Source organism: Equus asinus, chromosome 4, assembly GCF_041296235.1.
Source record: "Equus asinus isolate D_3611 breed Donkey chromosome 4, EquAss-T2T_v2, whole genome shotgun sequence".
NCBI classification, from domain to species: Eukaryota; Metazoa; Chordata; class Mammalia; order Perissodactyla; family Equidae; genus Equus; species Equus asinus.
In genome coordinates, this window is record NC_091793.1 from 35,023,801 (window position 1) to 35,042,453 (window position 18,653).

General features: G+C 47.4%; 1 long non-coding RNA gene across 1 annotated transcript in view; it reads left to right on the forward strand.

Annotated features, from left to right (window-relative positions):
- LOC123283245 (uncharacterized) overlaps window positions 1–17,750 on the forward strand; it is a 38,643-nt gene extending 20,893 nt beyond the window's left edge. Inside the window, exons 3-5 of the long non-coding RNA XR_006523848.2 lie at window positions 11,185–11,418; window positions 12,536–12,724; window positions 13,647–17,750. This is a non-coding gene — a long non-coding RNA (uncharacterized lncRNA). The remainder of the gene's footprint in view (window positions 1–11,184; window positions 11,419–12,535; window positions 12,725–13,646) is intronic.
- Window positions 17,751–18,653: the final 903 nt, after the last annotated feature.

Below are 18,653 nucleotides of genomic sequence, written 5' to 3' on the forward strand. Positions count from 1 at the left end.
GATTCAGACAGCACTTTTTTGGCAGTAAAAATATTTCTGTGGCTGGTCTCTTTTAACACAAAAAAGATCGTGGCTAATAGATACGTCACAGCCTCTTAGAGACATGTCCTGTTTTACGTGCATTCTGCAGCACTCAGAAAAAAAGGAAATCAGTCTTTTGTGGCTTCCAAGAAAAAGCGTTTCTCTCCTCTTCTTTTTGTTTGTCGCACATCTAAATCCCGGAATCATCTCGGCAGAGGGAGGGGATGAAGATTTTCAGGAGAATTGGCTCCCTCGCTACCAAAGGAGAATTCGACCCCAACAAATGCAGACACTCTCATGTGCAGAAGACGAGGTGCTGTCTGTCTTGCTGGATCGCAATTCGGACATTTGATTTAGATAGAGAAGCCTTGTATTAGAGCCAATACGTGTCACATAAAGTTGCCCCTGAGACTAAGCTTCAGAAACTGGGTAAATAGAACTGTGTTCTCTGATAAAATGGCTCCCTGGGAGATTATCCTAGGAAGGCATGAGAACACCGTCCCCTATACCAAAGAAGTGGATGATTTAAAAACATATGCATCTATAATAATTGTGTGTATATATACACCCCTGCACATACCCCTGCATTTGTATGTAGAGGTTTGACTGTTTTCAGAACTTTCTTAGATACGTATTGAATATAGTGTCAATTTATACTTCTTCCTTCTGATAACTCCATTTTTCTTGTTAGTCATCTTTAAAATGAATTTGACCTTTTTCTAAGCTAAGGATTTTGCACCCTTCAGTACCTACATATAAATCAACCGATCAACCCCTGAAGACTGCTTTGTCTTCAAGAGAAGGAGAGGGGAAGCACAGAAAGATGGGAGCAGATTTCCTGGGGCCTTTGGCTCAATGTTAGCTCAATTCTGAGAATCTAGACTTAAGAGACAAAGAAAATGTCAGACTTGTCTCTGTGGTTTCCCCTCCATTCTCTTGCTTCTTAGAGGTCCACTCAATCTCTGGAATTAACATCTGCCCATCTCAGGGGACTGTGTAATTAAGTAAAAAGAATTAGATCCTAAGTCGCAACAGTAAGAGACTTGGAATTAATACATCTTTGGGGCCAAAATATTCGGTTTAGTTAAGTATAATTTGATAAACCCTGGATATAACTTAGTTAGACATATGGACAAAGAAGGGAAAAAATAAAGTTCTCCTTTATGAGGAAGGGATTTACTCTATGGTATACACTGGAACTAAAACTATGAGGGCAAATTTAGAGATGGAATAGAAACCCCTATTTAAGTTCAAGAGATTCTTTAGACTTGTCTTATTTCCATACACGGACTTATTCAGTGATCTTAAATGTCTACGAAATTTAGTATAGTTTGCTATATTTCACTTCTACTGAAAAAATTGAAAACCCTACACTTTTGACATTTAAAATGTGAATATGATTCAGCCTTAATGAAGAAGGAAATACTGCCATTTGCAACAACATGGATGAAACTGGAGGACATTATGCCAAGTGTGATAAGCCAGTTACCGAAGGACAAATGCTGAATGATTCCACTTATATAGGGTATTTAAAATAGTCAAACTCATAGAAGCAGACAATACAGTAGTGGTTGCCAGGGGCTGGGAGGAGGGGGAAATGAGGAGTTGTTGTTCAATGGGTAAAAAGTTTCAGTTATGCTAGATGAATAAGTTCTGAAGATCCATTATACAACATGGTGCCCATAGTCAACAATACTGCAGCATGCACTTCAAAATTTGTTAAGATGGTGGAGCTCCTGTTGTGTTCTTACCATAAAAAGCAAGAAAACAAGAGTCACAACAAGAAAACAAAAGGACACAAGAAACTTTGGGAGGTGGTGTGCTGGATGTGTCCATTACCGTCATCATGGTGATGGTATCACGGGTATGTGCAGATGTCCAAACTCATCAAAATGTACACAGTAATATGTGCAGTTCTTTGTATATCAATTATATCTCAATAAAGCTGTTAAAAATTCATACTTGAACAAAAGGAAGAAAATAAAATATGAGGTATGACTATAAGCTAAATATAAAACTAGATTTCCTTCCATTCTTTACTCAACGAGAATTTATTGAGAGCCTCCTCTGTGCCAGGCACTGTGTAGGTGCTGAGGATTTAAAGACGAGTAAGAAATAGTCCATCCCTGGCCTCATGGTACATGGGAAGTCAGACAAGGACTCATACAAGGATGATGAAGTATAATGGGTGGGGGAGTGGGCAGACAGAGAAGAGGCATGGTTAGTTCTAGGAAGGGATCAAAGAGGCCTTCCCACAGGGCTTCTCAAGCCACGGCAGCTGGCTTTCCTCAGAGTGAATGATCCAAAGGAGAGAACAACCAAGACAGGAACCGCAGAGTCTTTTATAACTAGTCTGGGAGTTACTAGCATCACATGTGCCATATTCTGTGGTTCACACATTTCAACCCTGCTGTAGTGTGGGAGAGGACTTCAAAAGGGTACGACTAGCAGGAGTGGGGCTCACTGAGGACTGACTTGGAGACCGACTATCACAGTTGTCTAGAAAGATAGGCAGGGGACATGAGTCAAAGAAGACAGTACCGCCTTTTGTTAACTGGGCCACCATCCAATAACCCCCGTTACAGGTTTTGATTAAAAATGAATAGAAGCACATGGCTTAGGTCTTGAGGTCTAACCAGAACCACTTACTCCTTCCTGAATCTAAATCTTGGGCTCTGAGTACCCTCTAGAAGGATGCATGGAGGAAAGATGACAAAATGAAGAGAAAATAAGATGATTAATCATTTGACTTATCTCCCCAGGCACCTGCATAGAGGAGGTGCCAAGAAAGAGAGAAAGCTGAGTCCACTTGCCTACCCAACTGCATGAAGTAGAAAAGAAGGAGAGCCCTTCCCAGGGATGGCCACCTTGCCCACTCATTACGAGGTTCTGTCTCTGGTCCCAGACTCTGACTGATCAGATTAGCAACTCCTCTCCTCCTGGGATGGGGGCAGGGAGGACAAGAAGAGGCAAGATGGCAGGGGGGAGGAGTTGAAAATTCCTTTTTCCTGTACAGAAGCATTGTCATCCCTGTTTTTCAGGAAACGGAGATGTGGAAAGGATAACTTAAGTTTAGTGAGGCCTATTTCCAAGAAGCCACGAATGAAAACTCCTAATTTTAAATTCAACCATTAGTGGTCACATCGAGTCAAAGATATCATAATTGCTGCTGGACTTGTAATAAACTCCAACTTTTCTTTTTTTTCTTTTTTTGGCATTTCGTCTATGTCACAGGTATTTGGGCTATACATTAGAATAATTAAAGATACACACTCCAGAAATAGAAAGATGAGAGGGAACTTGGAATCAGTTATTGCTACCTGTTCCTTGCAGAGATAAGGAGACTGACAACCCCAAGAGTTAAGTTGGGAACGGGGCCTAGGTCTTTTTACCCGAGTCTGATGCTTTTTCCTCTGTGGCGTGAGGAAAGGGCTCCTGAGTATATGCTCCCTCTGAAACTGGTTGAAATCATCCTCTTCCCCAACTGTATGAGAGGGAGAAGAATGTGGTAGAAAGAGCACTGGTCTTAGAACCAGAAGCCCCTGTTAGCTTGTGTGATCTAGGCATGCTGTCCCCAGCTGCTTCTTCTGAAAGATGCATATAATAATATCTGCCAGTGTCTCAGGATGGGCGTACGGATGAAAGGAGATCCTAGCTGTGAAAGGTCTCTGTAGGGTCCAGGTGCTGGGCAAAGGTAAGGTAATCAGTGTCCGGAATCTAAATCTATAAGATGTCCAGCTGCCAGACTAAAATGGCCAACCACCTCCCTTCTTATATTTTGCTGCTTCTAGAGATTTTGACTCTCCACTCTTGGGCATTGCACGCCCTCCTCTTTGCGTGATTTTGTTGCCACTGCTGGGGGTCCAGATGAATTCTGGACCTAGAGTTCAGGTATTAAGAGAGGTCAGTGACTCAGTTTTCTCTGTGGAATGCGGTTTTCCCTTCCCTGCGACCACAAGAATGACCAGAGTATGTGAGTACTACTTTGGAGGGAAATAAGCAAACAATCCTATCACTTAATAGGAGCCTTAAAAGCTTTAGCCTCCTGGGTGAGTGTGGACATTGAGACTGGCTGGCAACTGCTCCTGCCAACAGTGGAGGTTTATTATCAGAGAACATCATTTCAATCCGCAGAGATTCCGTAGGGACCATTGGATGGACACGGGTATAATTGATAGCAGAACCGTTTGAGAAGGACGTTAACATCTACACAGTGCCTCCCACGCTCAAGGCGGAGAGTAAGGTGTGAGGTTGGTGTCATTCTTACTTTGTAGAAGGGAAGGCTGAAATTCAGAGGTTAGGTCATTTGTCCAAGGTCACAAGCTTATAAAGAGTTAAGACTCGAATCCAAGTCTTTACACTTTCTGCAGTCTCAGACCAGGAAGGGGCCAATGCATTTTGAACCTGTCATTTACCTATGTTTGAAAATGTGTGGGGAAATATAATGATTAAAATAGCTTAACCGACTGCCCAGAGTTTGAAAACTTTGGGCAAAAGGGCGGTCAAAGCATTGATTAAAAATGAAAAATAAAAGCCTTACACTTTTGCTACCTCTTGACACCAGGCACAGTTACACTTTTAATAACAGCTCTTTTTCAGATATTATCATCAGGGGGAGATTCCAACACCAGGGCCTTTAATGAGTGAAATTTATGGAAGTCACAACAAAATACAGACGACCTAAACCAAGGATTTGAAGCCATGTCAGTCTGGCAGGAAAAAATGAAGTGAAACCCAGAAAGTCCTGAAATACATTAGAAAGAGATTTTGTTTCATAACTTCTACAGACAAATTAGAAAATATGTGGACTTCTAGGAAACAGAGAAGCTAGCAAATTGCCAAGGCGTTAATAGTCAGTTCTTGGTATTGTCTGACTTGTACATCTGACTGAAATATTTTCCTGAGCAAGCACATTCTTTCCTGGTAGTGATTCTGAATGTTTCTCCTAAAAGTAACTCCTACTTCTCACTTCAGTCAGAAAAATAACATTTACTGAGTACATGCCATGTGCCTGGCCATGACCGAGGTACAGGGATACAAATGTTAACAGAATGCATGCTAACTTCCATAGAGTTTGCAGCCTCATGGGAAAAGCAGTTAAGTCAACAAGGAATTATAACGTGTGCATGAGGGTAGGATCTGAAAAGAAGGTAGGACAAGGTGCCCGTGGAAACACAATAGAGGAAAATCTAACTCAGTCTTGGAAGGTCAACCAAAGCTTCCTGGGTAAACTGCCATCTAAGCTGAGGCCCAAAGGATGAGTAGGAGTTAATGAGGGTGTGCTAGTCAGAGTTCTCCAAAGAAACAGAACCCACAGGAGATACAGAGAGAGATGTATCAGGAGATTTGTGATACGAATTGGCTCGTGCAGCTATGGAGGCTGGAAAATCCCATGATCTACCGTCAGCAAACTGGAGACCCAGGAAATCTGGTGGTGGAACTCAGGCTGAGTCCAAAGGCCCAAGAACCAGGGGAGCCAGTGGAGTAAGCCCCAGCCCAAAGATGGATGTGCCAGCTGAAACAGACGGCAAATTCGCCCTTCCTTCACCTTTTTGTTCTATCTAGATCCTCAAGATGCCCACCTACATTGGTGAGGGCAATCTTCTTTACTCAGTCTACTGATTCAAATGGTAATCTAATCCAGAGACACCCTCCCAGACACACCCAGAAATAATGTTTTACCAGCTATCTGGGCAACCCTTAGCCCAGTCAAGTTGCTACATAGGACTAACCATCACAGGGATATATTCTTAGCAGATGGAGGAGGTGAGAGAATGGCCTATGTTTTGGGAACTGAAAGAGATGCAGTTTGGCTGGAGTATTGAGAGTAGAGATGGCTGGAGAGACAAGCAGGGGCTAGCCTGTGTGCCATATTAAAGAGTCAGGACTTTATCCTAAGAAAAGCAGAAAACCATTGATGGGATTTAAGCATGAGGATAGGATGATCACACTGATGTTTTAGAAAGATCACCATTCTGTGTGTGTGTGTGTTTCAGAAAAGTCTGTTGAGTGACTTGGAGCGAGAGACATGGGATGGGGGACAAGACCAGGAGCAGGATTCCCAGTAGGCGGCAACTATAGTCATTCAGGCCAGACATGGGGGGTCTAGCCCAGGGTCACGCTATTAGAGCTGGAGAGAAGTAGACAGATTCAAGAGCTCCTTAAGGGGTAGACTGATGAACAGAACCTCGATGTTGATTAAACATGTGGAATGAGATAGGGAAGCAGTCAAGGCTGGCTCCCAGGTTTCTAAGATGTGTGGATGGAATGCCAGCTCTGGAGATCCAGAACACTGCCGAAGGAGCAGGTTTCAGAGAGATGCTGAGCAGTTCCACTATGGAAATTCCTGGAGGCGTGTGTGGGACATCCAAGTGGAGCTCTTCAGTACAGAGTAAGAACCATGGATTGGAATCTCAGGAGAGAGATCTGAATGGGTTATGGATTTGGCAAGTAGATGGCAGTTGAAGTCAAGGCTGAAATCCTGTCGGCAAGGCCAACTCGAGCAGCCCTGTCTTCAAAGAGGGACTGGAAGCTCCCACTTTTTCTTGGTTTGCACTTGACACAGCCTATGCATATAATCCATTCTCATGTCACTTTATGCTTTTTAAAGTAGTCTCCCCTGTCCTCGGACTATTGGGTGCCATGTGTAGAGAGATGCAATGCACGTGTTACATATGTCCAGGGGCATGGAGCACCAAGCAGGGACAGAGGCCTGCTCTGGTTCCTGTCTGTGCTCTTTCCACTACACTGCCCCGCCTTGGAGGCCACCCTTCCTGACGCTCCCTAAAGAATATACTCAATTCACAGACAGCCGTGTTGGGACTGCAATTCATGATGACCCATAAAAGATGTCACCTAAGAGAAGCCAAGGGATAGACTTTCTTCCAGGCCCAGTGGCTTTTAGCTTCTGCCTCCTCACCCCATCACCCTTGTCCTCACTGCAGGACCTCCCAGCCTCTGTTGGCCTCAGCACAGTTTCAGACTGCCCCTGTCTACTCTCAGCGGGTCTTGGAGGAAGGTCCTTGGCTCCGAGGCTCCTAAGTCTCTGGACACTTGGCCATTCACTGGTTGTAAGAGGTGGTCCAGCCAGCACCCAAATGCTCAAAGACAGAATGATGCAATGACGCGATGAGATATCTGATAAGTTGGGAATGGGGGGAGGAGGAAGTTCTGCTGATCCAGGAAATCAAAGTACGTAGAGAGGAGGTTAACAGGAGGTCGTTTGGGCTTGGAGCTGTGTTTTGTTTTGATTCTGAGCAGTGGAATTCATTTTCCAAAAGAATTCTTGAATAGGACTCTGATATGTAAAATGGTGAGAAGAAAAGGAACTGCTCTGATAGAAGCTGCAGTCCTGGAGCCAGGCCCTGGGGGGAGCACGCGGGGTGGAGGGGGGAGGGTACCCCATCCCTTACACACTCACCCAGGGTCTTTCCCGGGGCTGTGAGGCTTCTTGGAGCACTTTTGAAAATCAGGAATTTAGTCCATGCCCCGGAAGTAGGAACTCCCCTGGGCTTGAATCTAGCCAGGCTGCTTGTTAGCTGTGTGATTTTGGACAAGTTACTGAGACTTTCTGAGCCTCAGATTCATCATCTGTAAAATGGAGGTAATGAGCACAGAATTGCTCTGAGGGTTAAAAGAGAAAAAAATATTGAAAGACTTGAGCATGCACTCAACATTTAGCATATTCTCAATAAACAGGAATTATTATTATTGTTTTATCAGTTGCCAAACAACTGGACTTTTCAAGGCAAGCTGTAAATTTGCATATTTAAAGACAAGCTCAAAATTTAGATTTTTTGTGCGACTCCCCTAATTTTTAAATGTTGGCAAGTAGTTAATTTAAAAACAACAACAAGAAGTTTGTATGGGCTAAGTAAGATGCCATCCAGCAGTCAATTTGAGCCCTCTGGAGCAAAGAGTTAACGCGTGGTGTGTACTGTGTGTGATGGAACACGCATGTGGATCTGCGGACAGACGGGGTTGAGTTGTCCTCAAAGGGGAGGGGCAGGAGTCTGGGAGCTCAGAGGGAGGAAGTGGCCCAGAGCTGTGCCGGGGTCCCTGGGCAGGGCCCTCTGGGTGAGTTGGTAGAGATAGGCTCTTGCCGTCCTGCTGTGGGGTAGATGCATATTTCCAGGGGGACATTTTCTTCCCCCACCTGCTTAGATGGTACAAGGATTCCCAAAGGGAAGGCTGACCCAGCACTGTCTATTTGCACTCAACTAGGGGGCTTCTGCATGGCTCCTCTCTTCATTTGAGATATTAATATTTTGTTCCTCATGGATTTTTTTACATTAATTTTGTTTCTTCAAAGTATTGCATTAAAATTGTACTTATCTTGATTGCTGAGTTTTAGGGCATCCCCTTAAATTTTGTGGCCAAGGTGAGCACCTCACTTGCTCACCCTAGTCCCTGCTCTAAATCCCAGCTTGCAGTCGTGGATGGGGGCTTGTCTGCCTAGCAGTCTATCTGTCGGAGGCCAGGGCTCAGCCCTCACTGCAGCCTACCTCACAGCCGCCTGAAGGGAGGCAGTCACCCCCCAGAGCAGGTGGGTGCTGGGGAAAGCAGCCCGATTTTGATTGTAGCCAAAGCAAACAGTCTCTAAGAACAAAGCTACCAGAGGAGAGGCGAGGAGGAGCAATACATTCCAAAGGCAAACAGGAGCTATTTCCAGAGGATTTGTTCTTTTGGATTCTTGGCACTTCGTCTTTCTCCTGTTCTTTAGGAAGGAAATGCGCCGTCTGACTTCCAGGGAATCAGCGGCAATTTGCGGCTCCCCAGGCTTACAAATGACTTTCCCGTTTTGCTCCATTATGAAAGGTTCAGAGATTCCTTTAAGAGGAGCTCAGCCGTTTAAGGAGAAAACCCTTTCCCCTGAAGCTTCTCTCCTCTGAGGCTTCCACGAGCTTCCAGCACTGGGTCTGGAGCTGCATGTGGGCCTGGCCCTGGGGCTTCCAGGTCAGGGCAAGACCTCAGGTAGCCAGGGTTGTCTGGAAGCCACAGGCCTGTGAGCTGTGGGTCCATCAGCGCCGCTGGACCTCTGCTCGCCCAGGGCAGGCAGAGCCTCTGGGGCACGGTCCCCTCTGTGGGGCAGGGTGGCTGCTGGGTGGACACCTGCAGCCTGCCCACTCTGCTCAGCCCCTTCATGTGGATGTGCTGCATCCGCTCCCAGAAATCCCACCTGCCCTTGAACTGAAGAGCGAGGCCTGGAAGTTTGGCGAAATTTGTGGGAGTTCTAGATGAGCTCAAATGTTTCAGACATAGAAGAAAAGAGACCACAGTTTGAACGTCTCCATGCCCTCCACCTAACTTAGGAAATAAAATATTTCTGATACAACGAAGCCCCGTTAAACAACTTAAATGTCCACCTTCAGGAGAATGGGTATGTGAAAGGTGGCATGTTCTAGAATACTCTACAGCAGGTAAAATGAGCAAATCAGAGCCATGTGTGTCCTGACAGATAAATCTCAAATATGTTGTTGAGCTTTATTCTTTCCATGGATGTTTCCAGGGAAACTGGAACTGACTTGCTCTCTGAGAGCTCTCATAGGATGCGATGGGAGTCTCTTCACTTTTTCCTCTTCGTTTTGTACCCCTTTCTTCCTCTACTCTTCTTTTTCCCCTTGATCCTCTTCTCTTACCTCCTCCACTCTTGGTTTACATTCTTCTCTGCTCTCCTGCTTCTCTCCGTCCTTGTCTTTCTTTTCTCTTCATGGGAGGAGCCTGGGGTGGGGTGTGGTATGCAAGGAGCGGGGTGTATGGTGGAGGTGGTGGTGGTGGAGGTGGTGGTGGTCATGGTGGTGGAGGTGGTGGGGGTAGGGGTGGTGGTGGGGGTGGTGGGGGTGGGGCTGGTGGTGGTGGTGGTGGAGGTGGTGGTGGGGATGGAGGGGGTGGTGGTGGTGGTGTGGTGGTGTGGAGGTAGGGGTGGTGGTGGTGGTGGTGGAGGTAGTGGTGTGGTGGTGGTGGGGGGGGTGGTGGTGGTGGTGGTGTTGGAGGTGGTGTGGTGGTGGAGGTAGTGGTGGTGGTGGTGGTATGGAGGTAGGGGTGGTGGTGGTGGTGGTGGTGGTGGTGTGGAGGTAGGGGTGGTGGTGGTGGTGGTGGTGGTGGTGGTGTGGTGGTGGAGGTGGGGGTGGTGGTGGTGGTGGAGGTGGTCGTGGTGGTGGTGGTGGTGGTGGAGGTGGAGGTGGTGTGGTGGTGGTGGTGTTAGTGGTTGTGGTGGTGTGGTGGGGGTGGTGATGGTGGTGGAGGTGGTGTGGTGGTGGTGGTGGTGGTGGTGATGGTGGTGGAGGTGGTGGTGGTTGTGGTAGTGGAGGTGGTGGAGGTGGTAGAGGTGGGGATGGTGGTGGTCGTGGTCATGGTGGAGGTGGGGGTGGTGGTGGGGGTCGTGGTCGTGGTGGGGGTGGTGGAGGTGGTGGAAGGACTTAACACCCAGCTAGTCCCAGACCATCCTGTGTGCTGTGCACACATTACTTCCTGGTCAATCTCTCCCTATCCACATTTTAACACTGAGAAAACAGGCTCAGACCAGCTGGAAAATGGGCCAAGGCCCTGCAAGTCGTAAATAGCTGGGCTGAGACTTGAGTCCAGGTTGGAATCCAGAATCTGGGTTCCTCTCCCTTCCCACCAGGCAGCCTGCCCACCCCTCTATCCTTTCCCTCTCCTGCCTTCTCTCCCCTTCCCTCTCTGAGAACGTCCCCTATTACCTACTACTAAAATTACCAGTATTATTATTATTATACTTTCTGTTATATATTTCAAGGATGCCATAGGTTATGGTTTATTGGTTGCTCTCAAGAACAAGATCTCATTTGGGCCCAACAAGCCCTGTGAGGTAGGTAGAGCCAATATTAAGCCCACTTCACAAACGAGACCCAGGACTCAGAGAGGCTGGGGACATGCCGGACGCCCCACGGCCGTGGGCTACTCTTCTGCCCCCGCCTCTGAACCCTGGCCCCTTCAGTTCCTCTGCTTCACCATGACCTTCCAAAGCCGTGAGCCCACTTGAAGTCAAGGGCTGGTCGCTGGGGAAACGTAATGCTTGTGAAACCTGATCCTGTCCTTAAATTTTGATACTGTGTTCATATGGATCTTTTGATGTTAATTTGGATGTTTTACAGTATGATTTACATGACTTACTTGATGCCTGGATTTTTTTGGTGCCTTTAGATTTTGCACTGGAGGCGATGCCTGACTCTCCCCACCCTAGACCCAGCCCTGCCTGTCTTCACCTGGTCCCAGAATCATACGGTGGTTGCTTCTGATGAGGTCAACATGTGCGAGTTGGTTTTTCCACGCTGACCACCTTTTCTGATCTTTCTCCATTCATTTGGCTCAAAGCCTCACTCCCCCCGGGTCCCCTTCTGGAAAGGCTGTCTGATCGGAAGGATGCTGTAGGAGCAGGTGAGCGCCTGGGTCGTGCAGGGTGAGTGATGCCTCGGAAAGAGGAGACTGACTTTCTTCCGTGGGGCCCTTGCTGTGAGAGGATGCTCGATGCTTTGAGCTGCTTATCATAATGAAGTCTTTTTCTGGGAAAGGACTGTTTGGGAATAAACTTCCATGGATACCTCCTCACGCACCCCCAGCCCCTACCCGCGGCTGTTAGCCCTTAGGGAAATAAGAAGGAACAGCTTGATCAGGGTTTTTCCTAGAAAAGCCCTTCGATGGGCCTGTGATGGAAAACGAAGCTGTTTTTGTTTTCTTTGATTAATCACAGTGTCCTGTTTCCCAAAGCAAATGTGGCCTTGGATCATCCAGTGAGCACGGCCACAAAGGCAGGGCCCTCTGCCTGGAGCTTGACAGGGACTCTGAGGCTGGCGGGGACACACGCAGCCCTGGCCTCAAGGACTCAGCTCTTCATTTTTCACCTTCAAGGGGCTCAGGTTATCCATTTCCTTTGTGGTTTTCTGCCAGTGTGAACAGGAGAAATATTAGCCTTTAAAGATTTCTTTACAGTTCCTTGAAAGCTGGCGGGGTGAAGCCAGCTGCAAAATTACATAACAGCAAAGCTCATTTAAAGCCACAGTGTCTTTCTATAGGGCTGCGGCATTTCATTTCTCAGTTTTGTTACTCATGATAAAGAAAAAGATACCTCTTTTGTGAAGAAAATAGAACTTTCTGTTCTTTCCCTGAAGGGACGCAACTCCTAGGGGGCTGATAAAAAAAAAAAAAATACAAACCCTCTTTGAAAGAAGATGGAGGAAATCATATTCATTAAGCTCAGGCAGCCATAGCATACTTAATCTTGTTTGAATTCAGAAGAGAAAAAAATAAAGAGAAAAGCTTTCTAAAGCATTTGTTTGTTTTAATTGAAGAGTCTTGGGAATTTTATAAATATTCAGCTATTTTCTCCTTTTGAAGGAAGCCAGGCCCTTAGAGGTAGGGAGGAATTAGACGTTAGATAATCTACCGAACGTTGTTTTATGTGGCACTTGAATACCTCTCAGCGTTCATATCATGCATTGTCTCAACTGGTCTCCACGCCCCCTTGAATTTGCCCTCCTCTTTCTTCCCATTGTAGAGATGAAGAAACTGAGGCCAGAGGACTCTATGACGTGCCTGGTATCACACAGCTCAACTGGAAACCAAATTCCGAGAGTCCGTCTGTCTCTGGCATCACCCACAGAGGCCCCTGTCTCCTTTCCCCTACACCAGTGGTTCTCACCCAAGGGCGACTTTGCCTTCCAGGGACATTTGCTAGTGTCTGGAGGTATTTTTGGTTGTCACAACGAGAGGAGGGAGGCGTGGGTGGAAGCGCTGCTGGCATCTAGTGGGTGGAGGTCAAGGATGCTGCTGAACGTCCTACAGTGTGCAGACAGCCCCAACAAAGCAGTATGCGGCCCCCGATGTCAATAGCGCTGAGGCTGAGGACCCCTGGTCCACACTGTGCCCTGCATCGGAGGAAGTGCCAACCTCTGGGAGTTGCCGAGAGCTCCTCTGCCCAGCAACAGGCTTGGCCTCGCTCGCGTGGCTGCCACAATAATTAAAGCCTCTGTCTAGAATGCCCTTTGGCAGTGGCCAAGTGTCCCCTACAGAGTTTACTGTGGGACATGCAGTGCATCAGCCGGAGCTGATGTGTTTTATAATTTATAGTCACAGGGCGCCTGTCTTCATTTAGCAGCAAGCCTGTTGGCAGCCACCCTGCCAGGGAGGAAGCGAGTTCCGCAGAGGCCCGCAGCCCCCGCCAGCTGACAGCCCGTGGTATTTGGGGACGGCTGTTGCTCAGAGGCACCTGGGAATAGGCCGGGGCGGAGATGGCGCTGAGCACGTGGTCTCCCCTTCCGACCCATCCGTCAGCAGCCGCCTCTGCCAGAAGATGGCCTATTGAACATTTCCAGGAATAGCACTGCCAAGCCTGTCAACTGCTTTCTTGGAAATACACTCAATAAGGATGGCAGGACTCCAGCAGGGCGAGCCTAAAGCCCGGCCTGGACCACGGCTCTCAGCAGCGGCAATGCCTGGCTGCAAGCCGTGTCCGTGCCTCGGGGAAGGGGAGCTATGCTCCATGGGCTTGGGAGCCCAGCAGCTTCTGGAGGCATTTTTAAGTGTTCTCAGTGCAGAGGGAGATGGTCCTAGGCACTGCCAGCTTCATGCAGCTCCGTGACCTTCACATGCTCGCTCTATTTGTTCAGACAGCAGCAGACCAGAAGGCCGCTGGGCTGGCAGGTGAGGTGTTACCTGTGGGCTGTGACCGACCTCAGCATCATCCAGGAAGCCCTGACCATCACACCTTCTCTTGCAAGCTTCACTCCCAAAGAGAGCCAGGGGAGCACAGAAAGGAGGAGTATTTTCTGCCCACCCCTCCCAGCACTCTGAAGATACAGAAAATAAGACACAAAGATGTGATGCTGCAAGGAAAGCTTGTAATGCGCCCTCCTCCCCCACCCACTGCCGAAGCAACCTCTTCCCTCACAGAGGCCTGACGTTCCTGTTGAAATTTCACCAGCCTGGGACCCTCTGCTCTCTGCACTACAGCCTTCCCCAGCATCTGGGATGGCCTGATGGTGGCCCGGCTTGGGGACGCCCTAAGAAGGCCAGTTGCCTTCCGAGAAAAGCTCCCTAAAGATGGAGGCATCATATAAAAGCAAGAGGCTAGAAACACTCTGCCGTCTGGCGTATTCAGAGAATATTCGTTACTCACCTTTCTAAAATAATGATGGAGTCAAAGTTCATCACACAGCAGGTAGGGGCCATCTTTTATTTCCAAGAGCCACTGACTCACAGGACAAACATTATTTGAGGCCCAAACTGAGCTACAGTTAGTTGGAGGTGGGGAAGCCAAATACAATTTCAGATGCCCCGGTAAATTTAAATTTCAGAAAAACAACAAATAATTGTTTTGGTATAAGTATATCCCAAATATTATTCACGGTTTATCTGAAATTCAAATTTACCTGGGTGTTGTCTGTTTTTATCTGTTAAATCTCGCCACTCTATTTGGGGGATAAATTGATCTAGTTGTTAAGTTAGTAACAGGGCGCATCAACACATATTCGCACCTACAAAAGCCTATACCTTTGAAGGGAGGAGGAAGGAGAGAAGGAGGAGGGTAGCAAGGAAGAGAGAAAGATCAAGAGGAAAGGGAGATAGGCAGAGTGAAGGAGACAAACATCTAAGTGAAAGAGAAACAGGAAGAGATGAGGAGAGAGATGAAAACAGGAACATTTCTGAAGGGTGGGAAACACTTGATAAATTAAGACTGTTGCACAGAGTGCCATTTCCCTGGGAAATGTTGTTTCATTAGCTAACCACTGTTCCCAGATCTTCTGCTGCTCTTTGTTCTGTCTGGTAAAACCCACAGTGGCCACTAGGGAGAAGTGAGTCTCCAAGTCATGGTGGCAGCATAAAGGTCACGATTACCCTGGGGTCAGGTTGAAACCAAACCCAAGGCTGTATCCAACCCCTAGACCTGTTCTCTACCCACCCCACACACACTGCACATTGCTGTCATCCATGGATTATAGATTTTCAAAGAATTGGAAGCTAAACAATAAAACAGAGCTGGTTGCCACAATTCTGTGAAACATTTTTGTTGTTGATGATGATTCAGAAAACCCTTCAGTGGCTTCTTTTGCCTCGGGGTCCAATTAACGAGGAGCAAGAGTCATTGCAGGGCATGCATGCAGACAACAGAGACTTCCTGAATTATTAAGATCCTCATTCTCAGACCCAGAGAGGGGAGGCCAGGTTGACCTGGACCCAAAGAGAGAAGAAGCCTTGGTAGGTTTCCAGGGGAGCGAGGGAGCCAGGCCTCATAAGGAGAAGCCTGCACGGTGGTGATGAGACGGGACCCTGCCTGGGAGCCCTCCATCACATGTGCGCCCTGAGGAATTGAGGAGGGGCTGCCTCGTGTGGCCTGGGCTGCGCTATTAGACGTGTAACGTTAGAGCAAGGGACTCGATCTCCCCATAAACTCCACTGGGGAGCAGAAGAGACTGAGCAAATGTCCCACTATGTTATGACACTAGTCCGTACACCTGCTCTGCCTGGGTCGACTTGGGACGTCATCATTACGACAATAGCTAACACTGACTGGACATCTGCTCTGGGCCGGGCATGCTGCCGGTACTTTATATAGATTATCCCAGCTGACCGTCAACAATGGCCTCATGCTGTAGGTATTGTTACTATTCACATTACTATTTCCCTAGTTTAAGAAATAGAGAAATCATGATTTCAAAAAGGTCAATCGTTGTCTCAAAGTCAATTGATTAGTGAGTGTTGGAGCTGAGATTTGCCTCGGGTCTGCCTAACTCCCAGCTCTTGAGTCATCCTTGTCTCTCCTCTCAGATTGCAAAATTCAAATCCCAGCTCCCTTACTCATTAGCTGTGTGACCCTGGGTAAGTTACTTAATCTCTCTGTGCATCTGTTTCATCGTCTATAAAATGGGGATAAAATAGTACCTATCTCATTGAGTGGTTGTGAAGAGCTAATGAATTTGTAAGTGTCAAGCACTTAGAATAAAACCCAGTATTTGACTTCCCTTACTTTATCCAATCCTCCAGCAATTGTATGAAGCAGCCAATATTATTATTCTTATTTACATCTGAGAAACTTAGGCCCAGAGGGGCTGATTAACTTGTTCAAGGTCAGTAGGAGGGAGAGCCGAGATTCAAAGCCAGACAGCCTGATCCGGTGCCCGTGCTCGTAGACGCTGCCCCCTGTCTGCGCGCTCGCGTGTGCTATCTCACAGTTCCTGCCTTTTGCCACCGGGCCGTTGCGCAGGCCGCATTTTCCATACTCACACTTGGGAGCAAAGTACGGGATCTCCCTTAAAGCTGCCAGACGCTCATCCTTCATGATAGGATTGCTCAGAAGACTCGGTTTTCTGAATGTGCTCTCCAGCTCTGCTTGTTGGTGAGGATGCTGGCAGTCAGCCCATGCAGGTAGACCAGGCCGTGGGGCAGTGACAAAGCAGCCCTGGTTTATCACAGCGAGGTGGCTTCCCCTGCTCAGAAAGTCTAAGCACACTTTCCTCCACGCACTGACCTGTGGCTCCACACGTGGCGACAGCCGGGTGAGAAGGAAGAGGCGAGGAGGCCCCTGCGAGCTGCCTTGGTCTGGCAGGGCACACGCCCGCAATGCGCCCGGCCCACCAGGCGGAAGAGTCACGTGGCCCCAGCGGCCGCCCGCGGGGAAGCGAGGGCAGCGGGAGGGTTGTCCCTGTGCAAAGCACTGGTGGCCTCGGCCTCAATGACCAACCCCAGACTGTAGCCCCGACTTAAGAACAACTGCTACTAACTTCATTAACCAGGTCATGAGAACCCTGTTCTTCTTAATTAGAGTCATGGATTTATTTGAATTGAAACCTCTTTATTTGTTCATTCAATAAATATGTATTGTCTTGCCTCTCTGCCAGGCACTTTCAGGCCCTGGGGATAGGTCCGTAAATGAAACCGCGCAAAACCACTGCCTTCATAGAACTAGCATTCCGGTGGGGAATGGGAAGACGGATAATTAACCTGAAAAATAAAAAAGCAACAGAATATGTAAGGCGTTGGCATGTGCAGTGGAGAATGATAAAACAGGGAAGGGGGTCAAGGTGTGAGTGTGTGTAGTGAGGGGGCAGTTTTAAGTAGGATGGCCAGGGAAGGCCTTCCTGAGAAGGTGACATTTGAGCAGACGTCCAAAGACTGCAAGAAAGCTCTGGAGTAAAAGCGTTCTGCGAAGAGGAAGCAACTGGTGCAAAGGCCCTGGGGCAGGAGTGCCTGGCATGTGGGAGGGTTCACTCTGGCTGAGGAGGAGAGTTGTACATGACAAGATCAGGAAGGCGATGGGGTGGGGCTTACCGACCCTTGAGGGCCTGGGGCCTGTGTAAGGACTCTGCTTTCACTTCTGCTTAAAAACCTCCCCTTTTTCCTCATTGCCCTCAGGACCTGGTCTTGCCTCCTCCCCGTCAAGACACACACTATGCTCACACACACACTCTCCCTACAGCAGAGGTTCTCAAACCTGGCAGACATCAGGACCACCTCGGGGGAGGGTAAAAGCAGATTGCTGGGGTCCACCCCAGAGTCTCCGTGGTGGGGCCTGAGAATCCGCAATTCTGCCAGGATCCCAGGTGGTGCTGCTGCTGGTCCGGGGACGACACTTTGAGCACCAGTGCTCTAGGGAGACAAGCTTGCTCTTGCCTTTTTTTTTTTTTTTAAGATAAATTGCCTTCTTACAATTTGTAAATGTAACGTGTAGCACATTAATTTGATACGTTTATGTATTGTATTACGACTGCCATTGAAGTGAGATTTATCACATTACAACATTATAACACAGCATTATTGTGTACATTCATTACACTAGGCATTAGGTCTCTACGGCTTATTTACTGTTCCTTACACGTCTGTACCCTTAAACACCATCAATCTTTCCCCCCACCACCATCCCCTGGTAACCACCATTTTACTTTCTGTTTTTTTTAAAGGTTTGCCATTTTTAGATTTCACGTATAAGTGATATCATGCAGAACTTGTCTTTCTCTGAGTTCTCTCACTTAGCACAATGTGCCCAAGGGCCATGAATGTTGTCACAAATGGCAGGTTATCTTCCTTTTTCATGGATGAATAATATGCTACTGTATATATATTCACACCACATCTTTTTTATCCATTCATCTGTTGATGGGCTTTTGGGTTGTTTCCATGTCTTGGCTATTGTGAATAATGCTTCGCTGAATACGGCTGCACATATATCTCATTGAAGTCCTGTTTTCATTTCCTTTGGATATATACCCAGAAGCAGAATGGCCAGATTATATGGTAGATCTTTTATTAATTTTTCAGGGAACTTCCATATGTTTTCCATAGTGGTTGGACCAATTTACCTTCCCACCAACGGTGTACCAGGGTTCCCTTTTCGCCACGACCTCACCAGCACCTATTGTCTATTGTCCTCTTGATACGCCCATTCTAACAGGGGTGAGGTGCTCTCATTGTGGTTCAGATCTGCGTCCATCTTGCTTTTCGGTCATTCCACTTCCTCAGGGAAACTTGCCCAGATTCCTGGACAGCACCAACTACGTGATTCGCGAGGCACAGCGCAAAAATGAAAATCTAGGCCCCTTGTTCGAAAAGCGGGAAAAAAAGAGCAGTGAAAGGTAAAATATAAAGCTTTTCCTTTTAAAATGTTTTATTATTGATAAAAT